Raw genomic sequence first — 8,531 nt, forward strand, 5'->3', positions numbered from 1 at the left:
TTTGGAAAACTACGAACTTTTCTATTTTTGTCTGGCCTAAAGTTAAATGTAATAGGAATACATAGCTAAGAAATGAATTTCACACCTGTGTTTTACCCAAACAGACATTCTGATTCTCACACAAATGGAAGCTAGTTTATGCTTTTTATAATCACTCATTTTCAAAAAATATATTGTGTTAACTATAGAATTTGGTTCCAACTTAATTAATCCTGCATGTTGTTCAATTAATTCCTAATTAAGTCATTGGGTTACATGCAATATATGTTATATCTGAAGTGATAACATATTGTGTAAATGATGAGTTAATAGAGTTAGCATAATTGGATCAATGTCTATTTGGTGTGCACATTTGAGATGTACCCAAAATAGGGAGAATATGGTATCTCGATTTTGAAATCCAATGCACAAACAAATTTTCTCACATAAAATTACACTAAGCAACATGCATATAAACGTAAAACAAGCAGCCTCTCAGCTGAGAAAGCTCTGCTGTTAGCAATGCACATTTCAATTAGAGAATTGAAGATATCATCACAAAATCTGAGAGGTTCATCGTTTTCAATGAGAAGTCGAAGTCACTTTTTACCAGAATTTAGTTTTTAGAGAATTGAAGATACATTGTATCATTGCGAAATGAACAAATCTGGGAGAGGTCCACCTAGTAGTACATGTACCTATATGTATAATATTACAAGCAGCCTCTTGGCTGAGATAGCTCTGCTGTTAGCAATGCACATTTCAATTAAAGAACTGAAGATATCATTAGAAAATAAACAAATCTGAGAGAGGTCTATCTGCAGTAGCTATATGTAAAGTATTAAAGCAATCAGACTTGCTGATTTTAATAAGTCAAAAAAAACAACAATCATTAATATAATAAGCTACGCTCCGCTGTAGTACTCAAAGTTCCAACAGACACAACACTAAGCACTTCTAATAGAGCATATATGGAATTGATGTATTTATATGGAATAAATGCCTTTCTAAAATGTGTATCAAAGCGCACTTCTAATAGAGTGAACATTTTTGATAGTCTGCACTTTCCTTCAGAAGATTGAGGAAAATAAATCCAAATTTTTTGTGTAAAAACTGAAAATGGACTAAAATTTTGCCTGTTGGCTCCAAAATCGGGGTTTTATCTCCAGAAATATTGAAGAATATAAGAAAATAGTACAGAAAAATTTGGGCAAGAAAGACTGGTGGTGAAAAGATTAAAGCACACATTAAATAAAAATTATTGTTTACTGGATCATTAAAATGCGACTCATTTACATATAAAGTACAATACACTAGTAACTTATGGTAAACATATGGAATCAACTGTCCAAAATGTTACTAGTGCAATTAAATAATGACTTATTCTTTACATGTACATGTTCAAAACCCAAAAGCTGTACTGCGGTAAATAACACACTAAGGCTTCTTATAAAAGTATCTATTTCACAGAATTCTAAAAACCTCAATCACACAAATAATCTAATCTTATATTTCGACTTGTGATAATATGGGAACTTAGGATCATAGGGGTTGGGAAAGGTAAATTTACATTTATATACACAATACTGACAATTTTGCACGTTTCATACCCAAAGACTCATTGTCATGAAGTCTGATGTAATGTTGATTAAGCGAAACAAACCGGAATCAGTCTGGTATTACTATTTAAATAGTGTCAATAAAGCTGGTCAGTACCCCAGACATAACGACCTCCTTTCTCATCTAACCTTTTATTTGCACAAAACGTATGTGATACGTTTTTTAATTCTCGTCATGTCTACAATTTGAAAAGAATGGTACAATTCACTCTTGTTCCTCTGTTGGACTGGGCAATTGACTACACCTAGGGAGAATCTATTAAATTTGGACATTATAATACATGCTCTTCTAATTATTAGTTTTATATTATGCTCAAATACAATTGATACAGTGCCATTATTATTTTCCCAACTGCGCATGATCATAAGTTGAAATTTACCAACTTCAAATTCAGTGTGCAGTTTAAAAAATATCTTCGAAAGCAGAAACACAGTGTTAAAGATACAGAGGTAACCTATTTTTGTTTCAAAGATTTTGATGGATATAGACAGTAAAACGGTAGAGAATGCGGTCAGCGGGCAAAGGTTGAGTCCTAAATGAAAAGAACTCCCACGATAAGGGTCAGGGGGTGTATATACATGCAGACATGAAAAGAATTGGAGATTTTGCTGAACTAGAGGGCCCCCTTAATACAGAAAAAATCAGACAGCACGTAAAAACACCCAAGAATAATCCAGATGACACAGACATAGTGCAATGGATGACTCATCCTAGCCCCTTTATGCTATTACTCTATATAAAACATGTCTGAATCGCAGCCAGACAACTCTTATGACTCCTGTAAGTAACATTTCTAAAAGGACAGACAAAAAATACGTGCATCAGCTAAGATATGATTATGAGAGTTGAACGTACTGCAGTACGAAGCAGACACTTGAAAGACAGGCAGTCATTTAAGCAATACATTGCTATAAGTAGCTTGTAATGCAGGCATTTCTTTTTTTAAATCTATGACTGAAATAAATATATTCACTATTAATAATATGTAACAGTTCGTATTTGCTTTTTTAGCAAATTTATCATGATGAATTGTTGATGTAAATGGTACAGACAGCAGCAGCAAGCCGCCAAATAGGCTTGTTTAACACTGCATTTTTAATGGAGCAAAAAGAAATCACTTTTCAAGTTTACATGCACTTTTGTTGAAAATGCTAATAGAGAAATTGTATTACTGTAGTAAAGGGGGCACTGGCAGCAACACTTCAAACCATTGTTTTATATTTTATTATTCAGTATTTCATATTGTTTATCCTCCGTTACAAATAAAGTTGGTTCGAAACATCTGTCGCTCAACTCCAGCATGAAATTCTATGCTAGTGGTCTTGAAACAATTATGCGAAATTTTCTGATTAATGCATATTCATATCAGTAAAGGACCTGGCAAACAACACGATGCTCCCAGATAAAAGAGCTCCACAAATATAGGAGATGCAGTTTACAGTATTTTATATCACTTTTCATCTTGATTCTCCACCAGAGGACTATGGATAAAGTATGACATCATAGCTACTGTTGTGAAAAATTGAGAAAATGATTTTATCTATAACTTCAAAAATAGGACTTCATACGAGATAAGTCGTGTCAACCATGCTTTCCTTGCAACAGAAAAATGTTTGATATGCAATTAACAATCATTAAGCTGTAGTTTCATTGTAACGTGAAACAACATTTTATGGTGTTTTGAGTAATTGGCAAAATACCATTCAAAACTTGTTTTCAGAACAATTCTATAGAACACAATGTTAAAGGTAAATATCATTTTCAGAAACTTTAAAACCCAGATTTTTTAAATTCAGGATGTTACAAGATCACAGGGTCAGGTCAAATATAAATCTAAAACACTCAATAATATTTCGGTATTTTTACCATCTTGTGTGCAGGTTTCTTTAAATGACACATAATAGACTGATTGGCACCATTATATGCATATATAAATGGAAACAAAAATGTATACACATTGGTCAATTTCACACATATGACATCACATTATTAGGTACACCAAAATTTATGTTTGGTATGGTTCTCGTATCTGGCAGTATTCAGAGCTAAAGGCAGCATTCACCATGTACCAGTGCAGATACCCGGTTAGTAAGGTGTGAGGGTTACAAAAATAACTGACTGCACACATCACAGAAAATAACAATTTTATAAATTTACAAGCATAGTATGATAACTGAAAGCCAATGGCTAACTAGTGTGTGTGTGCGAGCAGGAATGTTTAGACTCTGACATTTCCCAAAGTGCGTCCAATTGTAACAGTCCTGCATGGAGATGGTCACCCCAGAGAATTCACGAGTTCACGCTTTGAAGCATTGAACTCTATCACAATCATAACACCAGTTTGATTTCAGACTTTGATGATAAATGCCAGATTCAGCTATGGTAGTATGTGGATCTGCTCATCAGATTTCAGGATCACCCAAAGCCTAGATCCCCTTTGTTAGGTAAAATCTGGAGCAGCAACCCCACAGAAACACACTGGCCCACTTTAAATACTTTTGTACCAGTCATAATGTCAATCTTTTGTGTTCATCGTTGATTGGCCAACAACACCTGTCAATTCAGATACTCGTCGTAAAACCTGGTCATTGAACATTGTTTTACTTTTCCGAATAATCATGTCCATAGAAACTTTCATGAATGTGGTGTGAACGAGCAAACTATTCTTCGACATGACTTGTTGGCGACCGTGAAAGGCTTAAATACTTCCTCTACCCTCAGTTTACCTTTCGAAAATTGCCAATCAACAGCTTTTAGGGGGGGAAAAATCAGTTTTTTGTAGAAATCAGTGTTAACAGATCGTATTTTAACATCACGGTAATTCAATTCCACATTGCATTGAAAAAATTACTTTGGCAATAATCGGTAAAATTCGTCTGTACGAAATATGTGACCTGTTATGTCAAAGGAAGTTGCTCAGGTCAAATCATGATGAAAAACACCATGGCTTTGTATCGCGATTTTGCGTAAGATTGAAAACATTAAACAACGAAGATAATGATAAATATCTTGCAACTGTTTTCCCACAGACCCTACCCATTTTCGCACTATAATTTCAGACGGTATGTAAACCGTATTGTAATAAAATGAACATGTTTGTTTCTTCATTGTGAAAAGTGTTGTGGAAACGACTTGTTTCGCATTTTTTCTGCAAAAAGACGTAATATTTCTCCGAGACCGGCGATGTGAAAAAATAATGGACTTTGGATAATTTTTCGTGGTTGAGAAGATGCTTCCAATTTTAAACCCACTAAAAAATGATCTTTTCTAAGGTTGTCCTCGAGTATAAGCCCACCCCCTAATTTTTCTGATTTCTGTTCAGGCCCCAGGGCTTATACTCTGGAAGTATGGTAACATTTTTTTGGAAGCAAATATTTCGGCTAATAGCACTTTAATGGTCCATTTTATACTGGTTCAGATGTGACAATTTTATAATCTTTTGTTTTCTTAAATCAGGGTCCAACATGAAATTACCACCCTTGGTCTATTCTGAATCGTATTTGTTACTATTAATTAATCATGATATGCAGTGACGTTTTTAAACCTGAGAGTGGAACATTCCAAAAGAGGAAAGTAGATGTGTGCTTGTGTAAAAGATTCTATGCACCAGGTCACGCATGTGTTATATTATATGCGTAGAACAGGTCAGATCTAAAGCAGCACAGCAGAACAGTGCAGTGCAGTGCAGTTGTGGAGATTTCATGTCAACGCATGTGATTCTACAAACTTGTTCTTTAAGGAATTTTCATATAAAACAATATAATTGCCTTTACTAGGCTAGTCTTAGTATATATGTATATACCATACTGTGAAAGCATTATTTTCACTGTTTTGATATTTGATCAAATTTACTGGGTTCATGGATTTTTATTGAAACAATGAATTATATTGTAATTTGATATGTTCATGTAGATTTAAATTCAATAAGCAGCAAAAATAGTGAAATTAAAATTCAGTGAATAATTAACGAGTTTTAAGTAGACAGTAAATATTACATCAATTGCAAGTCTGTAACAGTGTATGGTGTGTGCGAGACATGCACCTTGAGGTGTTGTGTTAACACAGAAAGCAACAGAGCATGGAAGACAAATATTTTGCGCTTCATGTATCATGCATTAAGTTTAATGTAAATCATGCATAGGTGGTAGCCACATCACTTGGCATGCTGATGATGTATGCATACATAGCTTGCAAAGCTCTAGACATCAGGTATGAGCCGCAACATGCTGTACAATATGTATGGAGGAACAACAAATTAATTAACATCTACCAATTGAATTGTCTAAAATTACTGAAAAACTGTCTACCACCTACAAAACAATCCATCAAATATTAGAGTATGAAGAAAAACACTGTCATCTTTATCTATTGATTGGTCACACCTCACACGTCTGTCTCAATTTAGTTTAAATACCAGCTTTTTTCCCGAAATAAAAAAGTTATGACATTGACTACACCAACAAACAAGGTATAGCTTACAATTACTTTGTCCTGGCAACAAAGTTGCTATGCAGAATGCAGACACCTTAAAATCTTACTCAATCTGTCTAACTTGGTCTCTAGCACATCATTTGTTCCATTTTTTCCAACTAGCACAGATCAATACTAGCTTGCAATCTGCTAGGAAAATGTTAAATTGTTTTATTAACAAGAGCACATACAATGCCATTATTTTATCTTCAGGTACAAAGACGTAGACAAGGCCTAAAGGGACTTAGGTAGGCAAACTGGTAAGATTTTTAAGGATCCAGTGAATATACATGGATTAAAAACAAGAAGTCTGTCAGCTGAGATAGCTCCGCTGTTAGCAATGCACATTTCAATTAAAGATATCATTAGAAAATGAACAATATGTATAGTATCAAAGCAATCGGAAATATCACTTTTCACAAAAAATGACAAAAATATTCATCGAATTAGAGAATAGAAGATATCATGAAATGAACAAATCTGAAAGAGATCCACATGTAGTACCTATATGTATAATATCAAAGCAACTGGACTTGCGGTTTTTAACAAGAAGTCAAAAATATCACTTTTTACCAAAAATTACAAAAATATTCACAATAATTAGAGAATTAAAGATATCAACACAAAATGAAGGGAGGTCTACTCAAGATACATATACACCAAGTATCAAAGCATTCAGGCTTGTAGTTTCCAAGAACAAGTCGAAAAAGTAAAAAGTTGACACGGACGATGCAAACAGTCACTCATATGATAAACTCCGCTCGACAAAGTCAACAACAGAACTAAAAAAGCCAATCCATAATATGTGATCATTGGCTTGGAATTGTGGCTGTGAATAACAGTGTCTGAACCAGTTAATTATTAAATTGGCTTTTAATAATAATAAACTTTACTTAAACTGGAATATACTCTACGTCTTTGTACCTGAAGATAAAATAATGGCATTGTTTACATACATATACAATGATGTACATGTATCCTATATATTCCAGACATCACATACATATACAATGACATACATGTATCCTATATATTCCAGACATCACATACATATACAATGATGTACATGTATCCTATATATTCCAGACATCACATACATATACAATGACATACATGTATCCTATATATTCCAGACATCGCATACAATGATGTACATGTATCCTATATATTCCAGACATCACATACACATACAATGATGTACATGTATCCTATATATTCCAGACATCACATACACATACAATGATGTACATGTATCCTATATATTCCAGACATCACATACAATGATGTACATGTATCCTATATATTCCAGACATCACATACATATACAATGATGTACATGTATCCTATATATTCCAGACATCACATACACAATGATGTACATGTATCCTATATATTCCAGACATCACATACAATGATGTACATGTATCCTATATATTCCAAACATCACATACACATACAATGATGTACATGTATCCTATATATTCCAGACATCACATACACATACAATGATGTACATGTATCCTATATATTCCAGACATCACATACACATACAATGATGTACATGTATCCTATATATTCCAGACATCACATACACATACAATGATGTACATGTATCCTATATATTCCAGACATCACATACACATACAATGATGTACATGTATCCTATATATTCCAGACATCACATACACATACAATGATGTACATGTATCCTATATATTCCAGACATCACATACATATACAATGATGTACATGTATCCTATATATTCCAGACATCACATACACATACAATAATGTACATGTATCCTATATATTCCAGACATCACATACATATACAATGATGTACATGTATCCTATATATTCCAGACATCACATACACATACAATGATGTACATGTATCCTATATATTCCAGACATCACATACACATACAATGATGTACATGTATCCTATATATTCCAGACATCACATACAATGATGTACATGTATCCTATATATTCCAGACATCACATACATATACAATGATGTACATGTATCCTATATATTCCAGACATCACATACACATACAATGATGTACATGTATCCTATATATTCCAGACATCACATACACATACAATGATGTACATGTATCCTATATATTCCAGACATCACATACACATACAATGACATGCATGTATCCTATATATTCCAGACATCACATACAATGATGTACATGTATCCTATATATTCCAGACATCACATACAATGACATGCATGTATCCTATATATTCCAGACATCACATACAATGATGTACATGTATCCTATATATTCCAGACATCACATACATATACAATGATGTACATGTATCCTATATATTCCAGACATCACATACACATACAATGACGTACATGTATCCTATATATTCCAGACATCACATACACATACAATGACATACATGTATCCTATATATTCCAGACATCACATACA

The sequence above is a fragment of the Saccoglossus kowalevskii genome, chromosome 6 (assembly GCF_978046115.1).
Source record: "Saccoglossus kowalevskii chromosome 6, keSacKowa6.1, whole genome shotgun sequence".
NCBI classification, from domain to species: Eukaryota; Metazoa; Hemichordata; class Enteropneusta; family Harrimaniidae; genus Saccoglossus; species Saccoglossus kowalevskii.